This window comes from Etheostoma spectabile, chromosome 12 (genome assembly GCF_008692095.1).
Source record: "Etheostoma spectabile isolate EspeVRDwgs_2016 chromosome 12, UIUC_Espe_1.0, whole genome shotgun sequence".
In the NCBI taxonomy this organism is placed as follows: domain Eukaryota; kingdom Metazoa; phylum Chordata; class Actinopteri; order Perciformes; family Percidae; genus Etheostoma; species Etheostoma spectabile.
In genome coordinates this window covers 18,042,353-18,054,129 of record NC_045744.1, presented here as the reverse complement: position 1 = coordinate 18,054,129, position 11,777 = coordinate 18,042,353, and positions in this window count along the sequence as shown.

Below are 11,777 nucleotides of genomic sequence, written 5' to 3'. Positions count from 1 at the left end.
CATCTCTCCGGTCTTGACGTTCGTCCTGCAGAGCTCAGCAGTGTTTCTATGTAATTACAGTCCTATGATCGCTGAGCAGAACATTCTTGTGCCCTGATGCAACACTGTGTGTCTGGACTCTTTGAGGACCAGCGAATCCTTCACCCTGGCATCTCTCTGGCAACTCAAGATCAAACTTCTAACTGAGTCGGCCTAGTTGGAACGAGCACTGGAGAGAGATTTAGTTTTATCTAGCGAGCAGGCGGAGAGAAGCATGCATGTGTGTCACCCTGTCTGTGTGTTGGTTTGCTCCAGGCAGTTGGAGGGTTTGAAGATAAGTTGAAGTTTAGGGCAAAGTGATTGTGTTTGTCAAATGGAAAGTTGGAAGAGATTGTTTCTGAAGACAGTGTGATGGCTGGATTAAAGGGAGAGGGCAAGTTAATGACACGGTCAATAATGCCTACAATATTGAGGCAATGCGTTCCTCAAAGAAATTGTCTTTCCAGACTAAAGGTTGAAAGGCCCACTACAGCCTTTACACCCAACCACACCTTAAGGGTTGGTAAGTTATTTATTTATTTCAGTGAAGCAAGCTGAAAACATTCATATACTGTATATAAAGTTGTTATGGCAAACAGTAGCCTATTTAAACATCCAGCAGAACAGAGCAACTTTGGCATTTTGTTTTTAGAGTCAGGTTATTGGTGACCTGACAAATTCCAGTTCAATATTCTCTCCTTTTAAGTCTTGTCTATGTCAACTCCTTATGGAAATATTTGGCTCCTTAGCTGCTTAATGTTCTATTTTCTTCACCAGGTAGTTACTAATACCGCATTTCCACTTACTGCATGACACAGCTCCATGACACTTGACTCACTCTTTTTTTGGTTCTGCAAAAGTTTTTAAAATTCCCTGTTACTTTTTTTGGTACCACCCCGGTCGAGATTCCATCGAATTGAGCCGTTACTAGAAGGTGGTGTCAAAACGCTGCAGAGTGAATCATCACTAGGTTTGTCAGTTGCGCATGACTTGGGACATCCTGCACAAAAATGTCATTTTTGAATGGCAGAGAAAATATGGCATAACTGAATCGATACAAAGACCCCAAGTGTCAATCTTTTATTATAAAAGCGTTGGTCAGTTTCTGCTTGACAATCCCATTTTGCAGCAAGAAAATTGAAGTGAGATGAACAAAAAACCGAAATGTTTTTTTATTTGGTGAAAAAGATGTTGACAAAGTTTTTTTTTGGGGGGGGGTGACAGAGAAATTCATTTTTATAAGTCTTTTGTTTAATATTTCTTTGCAGTAGTGTTTTAAAATATTATGACTTTCATTTATAACTTTATGCACATTTAACAATACCATGTTTCTTTCAAGCCGTGTCTGTGTCTTCAGTTACTGCTGCCTAAACAAAAGGCAGTAAATGTCCCGCTGTTGCATATCACAGAAGATAACAAGAGCCTTAGATCCGAGGTCAGTCAGAGTACATGCCAGCCCAGGGTCTCTGGCGTAGGCATTAGACCCCTCCTTACATCAACACCTGTGAATCTTCTGTGTGTGTTTTGAATAAAGGGACAGAGCTGCAGAGAAATTGTTGAAGTTTTCACTAGAGCTGCGCTGCGGAAAGGCTGCTCTCGTGGTAGCTTCCCTTTTGCAACTGTCAATTAACTGCTCATTTGCCGTCTGAGTCTCGTTTTCTTGCTTGACCGTCATTATTTAGTAAGTTAAAGTGTTATGAACCTGACATTTTCTGGTGCCGAAACCCGGGAAGTCAACAGCTGAGGAGTCCAGGACCGCGCTCGATCAAGGCCAGAAAATCTGTCGACAGCCGTCCACACTTCGCGGGACGGGGCCATTAGGTTGGTCCGGCGCTGCCCTGGCACCTCTCGGTGACGACTTCCACGGTCAAGCAGCGAACAGACACGGGTGAGTGATGTGGTTTTTATGCTTCTGAGTGGACACACGTTCTACTGCAGGAAAGGTGCACAAGGGGCCCGGGGTCCCGTTATTGCTAGCTAAGTGAAAGTATCATTGATGTTTATTCTTACTGTCTGGGACTATATTGAGTAATATATTCTGTTGCCTGGGGCCAGATATAAAGCTTGAAGTAGGTGTAACGTTGGTGTTTATTTTCGGTCTGGGACACAGCTGAGGTGATAACAGGGAAATATCAGTTGATATTTCCAAAGCGACATTTTCCCCGACGGGGAAACGGGTTAAATGTCGTAAAGCTTCGAAATCAGAATTTTCGGGGGGTGCACATGCTTTTTTGAAGCCATCTTTTGCTTTTTAAAGTTATGTCTGTGTCGCTAGGGCGTTTTGATTCATGCGGGTTTTTGTTTTTGTTTTTTTTTATTACCTATGTGTGTCGTTTCATAGCGGGTTTTTGTTTTGTTTTTTTGGGTTATTACCAGGGTCGTTTATAGCGGGTTATTGTTTTGTTTTTGTTTCGCAGTGTGGGGATTCATAGGGGGTTTGTTGTGTTGTTTGTGCCTTTTGATTTTTTTGGGTTTTAAAATTTTTGGGCCACTGGGAATTGCTTCCCCTTTTGGGGTTTTTTTCACAAGGGATAAGGGAATTCATGTTAGTGAAAAGGTTGGGGGGGTGCAGGAATCACTTTCCCATGTTTATCTGGGTTGGACCCAGGTAGGGGAAAGGAAGTTTTTTCTTTTTTTTTGGGAGCAAACGGTTTTAGTTAATTGTTTTTTGATCAAACCTTTTTGGGCAGGGGGACCGGGGAGAGGGGGGGGTGGGTAAGAGAACGAAGGGTTTTTTTGATTTACCTTTCTTGAACAAAAAATGGAAATTACACAGCGGGTTATGGCGCCCCCCCTTAAACACTGTTTTAAAAATTTTTTTCCACCCATTTCAGCTCATCTTGTACATAAAAACCGTATTTATATAGTCCCAGTGATGGACATTTAAATTTTTATTTTATTCCATCAAAAAATAAATAAAAAAAAGAAAAAATTCGTGTTAATAAAAAGGTTGGTGCTGCACAGGGGTTTTTATTGTGAAACTGTGGTTTTTTGTGGGATTTTGTTTAGACCAAGGAAAAGGGTTTTGGTGCAACGCAGCTTGGCTATTTTTTGTGGGTTTTGTGCGTTGGACAAATTTGGGGAAAGATGGTCAGAAACGAGTTCTCCGTCCTAAGATGGATTACATAAAAAAAATTTTTCCCGGGGAAAGCGTAAAATTTTTAAAAGGAAGGACAATAAATTTTTTTTGAGGAAAAAACTCGGTTGAAGCTGTAAATAGTTTTTAGAGCGATTGGGTAAAGAGAGGGTTTTAAAGGGAAAAAAAACGACGGAAAATACACGAGGTTGTGGGCTGTAAAAGTGGAGAGACCAGGGCAAAAAAAAGGGAAAAACGGAGATTGAGGGAAAAAAAAAAGAGAAAAGTTAAAAAAAAAGGTCCAGATAGAAGTACTATACGGCTTTAAAATACATCCTTTTGGGACTGGATGGAAGAGGAAAAAACCCCCCGCAGCACTCCAACCCCCCACCCCCCCCAAGCAGCAGAGGCGGCACTCCCCCAAAAAACCGAATAAACGAGCCGAAGGAAAAGGGGAGGAGAGCGGGGACGAGGAGGAGAAAGAACAGGGGGGCGGGGGGAGGCTGTAAAAGGGAACCCCCTGGGGGACGAAAAAGGCCCGGGGAGAAAAGAAAAAGGAAGAAAAGTGGACCCCCGGCCCCAGGAGACAGTGGCCACTAAGGGCGTAGGGAAATGCACGGAAGGAGTTCACGGGGTGAGGGTTGCTAAACCCAAACCCTTTCACTCGACCGCCCCAACAATTTTTCATGCTGCAAATGTTGCCCCTTTCAGAAGTCCCCCCAACTTCTGGTTAAGGCAAACAGGAGGTTTATTAAAACGCTAAACCGTAGAAGTAACGCTAAGACCCCTAAGGCCAGAAAAGCAATCCCCCTGACCGACGAAAATCAAAGGAATTGCCCCTGGGCAAAACATAAAGGGCAGCGGGCTCTGTTGAAGACCCCGCCGTAAATTTAAAAACACGCCCATTTTTCCGTTAAGAAGCCAATGGCTGGCGTTTGGTTCATGCCCTTAAAGTAAATAGGTAGCCCGATAAGCCCCATGTTCCAGATCCCCACCCCTTTACTGAACAATTTAAAAGCAAACACAAAGGTTCACGGAGGGCCTGAGCAACGCCTTTTTCCCCCATACCATCCCAAAAGAACCCCGGCACGGGGTTTCGTTTCCCCTTTTGGGGGGAAAAAAGGAACTACCTAGACTCCCAAAGGGCATGCGTCCCACCTTTCCCCAGGAGAAAAGACGTGAATGAAGGAGCCAATACAGGGGGGGGACACACAAGCCCTGGTCTATGAGAGATATCGATGCCTCCAGACAAAGGAGGCCAACAAAAAAGGGCCCCGTAAATTTTCCAAAAACCCGGGGCCCAGGGGGAACAAACTAAAAACCAAACTCCAATTTTTCAGGAAAAAAGTGTTTTTCCCTAGGCCCAAAATCTCCCAAACGGGAAAAACCCCTTACAACGGACAAAAACATCTTTTGGAAAAGCCCAAAAGCCCCGCCAAAAGACAAAGAGGGCATTTCTTGGATCTGTCTACCCCCCTAGTGGACCCCCCTTATGCCCAAACAAAACGCCTTCTGGCTGATGTACCAGCAAACTGCCCTGAAGGAGACTCACAGGGACCCCGGAAGGAGGAGACGTTCCTTTTTCTCAAAGACCAAAAATCCCCAATTTCAGGAGTGTTAGGCCCCCGACTACCCCAAAGCCTTTTGCCCCAAACAGGGGACTGCAAAAAAAGCATGACTTCAGTGCTTTTCACAGACACGGCTCAAATTTTCCCCCGTGGCATTCTATTCAAAAAGGGGCTGGCCCAGTGGCAGTGCACTTCCCCATTGTGTAGACTGTGTGCAGCTGCCCTCGCAGTGAGAGCTCGGGCAAAGTAGTGTTGTTCACCCAAACCCACATTGCTTTCCCCATGGTGGACATGCGAAAACTGAAACCCGAATGACATTTTTGTCCCCAGCGAGACTTTTGTCAATCATGACCACTTGCTCTCCCAAAAGCATTTAGGATAAAAAATGTAACACACAAACCTGCCACACGGGGCCCACAGAGGATGATGGAGACCACTTCTGTTAGAACCCCAACAAAAGAAAACTGAAAACCCCGAAAAGGGCTTTAAAAATGATCCAATTCCAGACAGCATCATGTTTTGTTGATGGATCCCCTCAAAATCGTCAAAAAAGGGGGAAACCAAGTGGGATTTCAGTGGGACCAAGAGAAAAAAAGCTGCCCGCGGGCCTGCCCCCCGAAACCCGCCCCAAGCACGAATAATTGCCCCCACAGAAGCCTTAAAAGGGAAAGGACAATCTGACTATCTACAGATAGCCAATATGCTTTTTCAAAAGTACATTGTTTTTTACTCAGTGGAGTAAAAAGGGATGTAACGTCTACGGAAAAAAAAGTAAGCAGCAGATTGTGAACTACTTTAGGTTCCAATTTTCCCACAAACCCAGCGATTTGTAAAAGTGCAGCACAACTAAACAAAAAGATCCCCTCGCTTAGGTAAAACGAAAGCAATGGGAGCTAAAAGGGGCGCTGTAAGATCAGAACAATTAACGGTTAAGAGGAACACAGAATCCCCATCCTACAGAAATACAAAAACTCAAAACAACTCCCCCCCAAAACCGAGAAAGAGTATGGCTGTCGGCGGGGGAACTTGTGAGGCCTATATTGAAAAAAACAAGCCCGCTTACCTAAAAATTTTAATATGGGAGCTAGTTTTAGCCATGGGGATGGCCATGTCTTCAACATGGGAATGTTTCCATGGTACAGAAGGGGTTTCACACTTCAAAAAGGATTAAAAATTTTTACTTAAAAATTTTTTTAGGGGTGCATTTTTTTGCAGACAAAACGCAGGGAAATGTAAACCAAAGAGAGGGAAAGCCCAAAGGGTCCAAACCCTTCGAATCCCCACATGGTTAAAAGGCTAAACCCAATGGTACTTACAATATTTTAGTCCTGTAAATTTTTTCTCTAAATGGGTAATAGTAGCACCCCACGAAACAATGCCATCACTTACCAAAACACTCGCAAACGGAATACCACAGTAGGCTCCCAAGAACATTTTGGGGTAATGGGCCCCCCATTTTTTAAAAGAGCGTGACTTTCTAGGACAAAAACCCAGGAAAACTGACGCATGTTATACCCCCCCAAAAAATGCCGGGGTTTGGGGAGGACAAGGCACAGTAAAAAAATGGCTAAAAAAAACCCTGGGCAGACAGGGAAAGATGGCCCCAATTTTTCCCCGGTAAGTTTTAATGAGAAAAACGCCAAAATTTCGGGTAGCCTTTTAAAAAGGTACATGGGAGGCCCTTTATTTTTTCCTTTGTGGGAAGGGGTCCCCGGGGAGAGGAAAAGTGGACCAGGGCCCTCTTGCAGAGTGGATTTCAAGTGTTAGAGATAGGAGTTTCCAATGTGAATTGCCTATCTCCCCCTCTGTCCCCCAGGTGCGGGACCCAACCAGGGGACCAGTGCTGAAAATGATAAAAAGGGAGGGCGGTCATCACCAAAGTGGGGGGGGGCCGTACATGCTCATCACCACGCCACAGCAGAAAAATTTCTGAACGACCACGGGATACACAAATCCGTAAAAAGTATTCCATTTCCCCCCCTGAAAAGGTGGAGGTGGGCGGTATCAAACCTTGCCGCTGAAAAAAACCCTTTGATGTTACTCTATCTCCCCTAGGGGTGCTCCAAGGGATGGGGTTTTTTTTTGTCTATGGCCCCCGGTGGCGACGCGACCGGGGGGCCACAACAAGGGACGGAAACCAGTACCCTATTTATGTACCCCAACAGGCATGGGATACGAATGACTACAATTTCCCTTTTATTTGAAATATGGTATCGCTATTAAATAGAGCAGATCAGGAAAAAACAAAAATTGTTATGTTTGCCCAATAGCCAAAAGCCCCCAAACCCAATACGGTTCCGAAAAAAACCCTTCAAGCCGCCCATCTTCCCCAGCCTACCCGCCTTATCCCCTTACGGGAATTTGACCCGAATTGGAATTGCCCCACAGTAATATCCAAATTGGACTTTCCAAAATTGTAGTAAACCCGCCCCAAAGACATCAGAAGTCTCTGTTGCCCCCTCCCTACCCCCGTGCTAGATATACCGGGTATGAGAATCATTTACAAAAAACTCTGGAAAAAGTACAAGTTGGGGGAGGTCCCAGGGATTTTGCTGGGGTCCCACCCGGTACACACTGCCCAAAGGCCTTTAAAACAAACCCCGGGAACGCCTGGGGACAACTTGGTACCCCATTTTCGCTCCTGATCAATGGGGGTAACGGACGTAGGTCTAATTGGTTGTGGCTCATAGTACTGGATTTACCAAAGGGTGGGGGGGTCTTGCATTAGTAGAACCGGCCCCGTCACTCGTACAGGAACGCACCCCCACCTCCCCGAGCCAAACGCAGTTCTTTCCACCCCCATGATGTGTATGGGGGTGGATTCCCCCAACCCTAAACTGTGGGTCCGAGGGAAAAAAAGGGCGGCAGGCTTTTTCCCGGGGAGGGGGGGGGTTAAAGTTGAGTAGAATAAAACAAATTTAGTTAAAGATAGACCTGTTTTTAATTCCAATAACAGCCCTGTCAAAAATAAAGCGAGGGCTCAGGCTATACATTTATGGCCCCACAAAATGGTGGCTGGACCCCTGAGGCGTCACAAAGGGGGTGTGTGTGCGATTATTGGGACTATCTCCTTTATCCCAGGAATGAAAAGATGAGGACTTTTATAAGCATCCTCAAATTTTTGCTTTGAGATGTGTGAGGGGGATAATGTGAATAAAGGAGTTTTTTGGTTACTTCAGGACCTGGGATGGGTTTTGCTTAAAATTGTTACTCCCCTTTTTTTTTAACAGTATGGGAATAATTTTCTAGTGCTGGAGTTAACCCTGTTTTTTACCTTTATACAAAGTTTAGTCCAAGCTTTACCAAAAATGCACATGTTCAAAATTAACAACCTCTTTCCAAACCGACCAGTATGACTGGGGCCAAGCAAAAAAGGGATGTATTTAAACCCCCGTAAACAAATTTTTGAAATTTCTTGGCCAAAAGGGCGGGCTCCTAAGGAGGGTCGAGGGAATTTTTCCTTTCAAAAAAAAAGGTTTTCCCCTTCTCCTTGAGAAGTACAGCCTTTCTGTATACATTGGAGGGTGATTTTGGAAACCATAAACTGGGGAGTAAGCTGATGTTTGTTAAAGTACAACAGGAGGGAAATGACAAAAATTTTATTTTATAAGTTTTTGTTTAATATTTTTTTGCGTGTGTTTTAAAATATTAGACTTTTATTTATAATTATGCACATTTTAAAAACATGTTTTTTTCACCGGTCTGGCTTTAGTACTTTGCCTAAAAAAAAGCGTAAAAGTCCCGCGTTTCTACAAAGAAGATAACAAGAGCCCTTTAAACCGAGGGCAGTCAAGTAATGCCCGCCCAGGGTCTTGGCGAGGCATTAACCCCCTTTCATCAACACCTGTGAATCTTTTGGTGTTTTGATAAAGGGGACAGAGCTGCAGAAAATTGTTGAAGTTTTCACTAGAGCTGCGCTGCGGAAAGGCTGCTCTCGTGGTAGCTTCCCTTTTGCAACTGTCAATTAACTGCTCATTTGCCGTCTGAGTCCGTTTCTTGCTGACCGTCATTATTTAGTAAGTTAAAGTGTTATGAACCTGACAGGGGGACATAATTTGAAATTGGGAATAAGTTTAAGTTGAAAAAAAGGCAATAAATTGCAGAATATTGCAATATGTTTAAAACCGCAATAATATTGTATTGTGATATAAGAATCATGATGATTTTGTATTGTCCTTCTGCTGAGGAACCATTAATAGTGGCCACAATTTATTTGTATTGACTCTTCCCAGATTTTATATGTCATCCCACAAAACGATGGCCTACGCCTCACGGTACAGTTGACGAAGTGCAATTTGTTCCCGTTTATTTGCAGATGAAAGGATTCAGTGAGTGTTGCATTAACAATGATGTCACAGCAGTTTTACGTGGTGGCGATACACTGTGGGGGTTCTATCCGCAGTGGAAAACGAAATAGAGAAAATGACCTGGTACCAAAAGTGAGTCGAGTCGAGCTGAACTATGCAGTGGAAATAAGGCAAAACTTGGTCTATCTGCCATTCGACGCTCAGAGGTAGCATACAGTGGGTTTATCAAAGCTTTTTCACCAAAAACAGCTGCCTGCTGGAAACTGGAAATGATGTTTAGAGTGGTGAGAGGAATGCCAATGCAACAGAGTGTAAGTTCCCATTTGCCCGATAAATGCACTGTAGGGAGTCTTAGGACAAACCTGAAGACTAGCTGAACCTTACAGAATAAACAACACATAAAGGTTTCCACCAACTTGCACAGATTTCTTTTGTCCTTGACAGTCAGGAAGGAGCATAAACCTGACAACTCAAAACAAACGTATTTAAAAAATCTTGATGAACAGATTACTTTAAGATTAGACTTTTTACACCTCTTACAGTATGGTTTTGACTGCCAACTGTCAACACCAATGGACCTAGACTGGAGCAGCCCAAACCACGGCCAAATCATATTAATAATAATCTCAGTCATAATGTGTGTCCCTGTCTCTACGGGAAGTGACTAAATCTATTCAAAAACCTCAAAACAGCAACACCTGAGCAGTCTCTCCATGGAAAACTGACCCCGCCAAAGAGAACCCTGACTCGAGGCACTACTGGGAAGTATTTCCGTTTGCTAACTTCACATTGTGAATACTAAAGTCTTAAAAAAGTCATCATGCAAAACAGCCTACTTCCACTTTAACCCAGGATTCTCTGAGTTCAGCCCATGACCAGTAAGGCCAGTCTTGGTGTTCTACAGAACCACTAGTGACAGCTGGAGGACCACAGCAGACCACCTGTCTGGTGGCGAGCTCAGGTCAGTGGTAAAGTCCTCTCCATGATCAGCCAGTCAGCTGAGCAAGGCCTCTCATGATGATGAATGGGCAGTAAAAAACAATATGTTTTCGCTCAGTAAGCAGTCTGTCTCCCCCTCCCCCCCCACACCTCCTCCTCTTCTCCTCCGCCCCTCGGTTTAACCACATATGTCTTTGTGTCCAGCACTGTTAGGGACTCAGCATAGAGACCCTCTGAGCTCCACTTTCAAAGGCTCTGATGCAGCCTTTCTGATCTCCGCATGTCTCACTGACTTTCCTCTCACTCTCCTATGACTTGAAGTTTTCTTTCTCTCTGTGTCCTATTCACCCATGGTTTCCCTCACACTCCCTCTATATGCATACATGCTCTTATAGATTTCCTTTTATTTTTGACTGTAAGGAAGCTGGCTTGTGTCATGAAAACACGTGAAAAGAATTTGGTGAGATGAAAGAGTGATATCTTGACAATCAATCTTACCACTCTTTAAAGTTTAAACTTCCCTTAATGCATACACACCCTTCCCCCTCCTCTTTTAGTCCTCCCTCCTTTTTTGTGATGACATGTATGTGCTTATGGAAACCAGATGTTCCTTGTTGCAGCTGAAGAGGCGAGAGGGAGAAAAACCAAGCATGAGGTTGTATGATACTTCATTAACAGACTGCAGGAGATGTTGGGAGGGGGAGTCTTGCTGCTTCTTTCTTGTGGTCTTGAGAGTTCAGAGTCAGACTGACTGTATGTATAAGTAGATGCTAGATGAAATGTGCCAACTATCCTGACCAGGCCCTCAGCGAAGCGGGGGGGTTTCCTTGTGCATATGGCTGGGTCAGGGCAAGGGTAGCTAGACTTGGAGAGCCTGAATCAGCGTCTCCCATGATGGATATGTTTTTCTACAGGGCTTGGAAAACCACGCTTTATGAGACAAGACAAAAAAAAAAAAAGCAACCTAAAGAAGTTGAAATGTTGATTGTTTAACTTCCTTGCACCTGTAATTCGTTTCGCCCACACAATACCTCCCTCCGACATTTAAAAGAGACTGCTCCCACCGCACCACACCCAATTCAAAGTGCAGACATTGTGTTAGAGTAACAAAAGCAGGCACCCAGCTTTAAACTGATAGCATTAAGCAGATTCAGCACTCGGGGCAGACGCTGGCAAAACTCCGTGGCTAGGAAAACAAATTAATCAGTTGGTAAAATATCTGAAAAGAATGAGATCGGGACATCTGGGGCACACAAAAAAGTTACGTTGATCTAATAGGGAAAGTTATTTCCATGCATAGCTCTGTGTACTGTAGCTAAATGGAATAATAAAATGCAGAAAACGGAAAAAGTATTAGGTATTGATCCCTCTCTTTCACTGGCAGTGTACACCACAAATAAAGTGAGTGAGAGAGAGAGAGAGAGAAACTAACAAGTGTGGGATTGCAGCAGCTCCCCTCTATGAACCACTCTTGCACCCTTCCTAAGTCTTTAAAACAATGAATGAAAGAAAACACTTGAATAGAGAGTTAAATTCCCAGAGGCACGATTGACCCCTGCACAGCATGTTACAGATAGGAGGGAATGCACAGGTGTACTTAATAAATTTGATGATGGTCATTTATGTCATAAGTTATTTGTGCATGCTGGCTCAATGGGACACTTAAATAGAAATTGAGCAAACTTCGCATTAGTGGTTACACCTGTGCTTTTCCTGCTATGACACGTCAGAATACCTGTTGGGAAAAAGTTCTATAATCATTCTAGTAAGTCATCCTGTATTTGTTGCTGTATTGGGTCAATTTATCACAGCAATCTGTGTGATGTCATACGGATACCACAGATGTTCAAATCAGTCTACAGCTCTGAG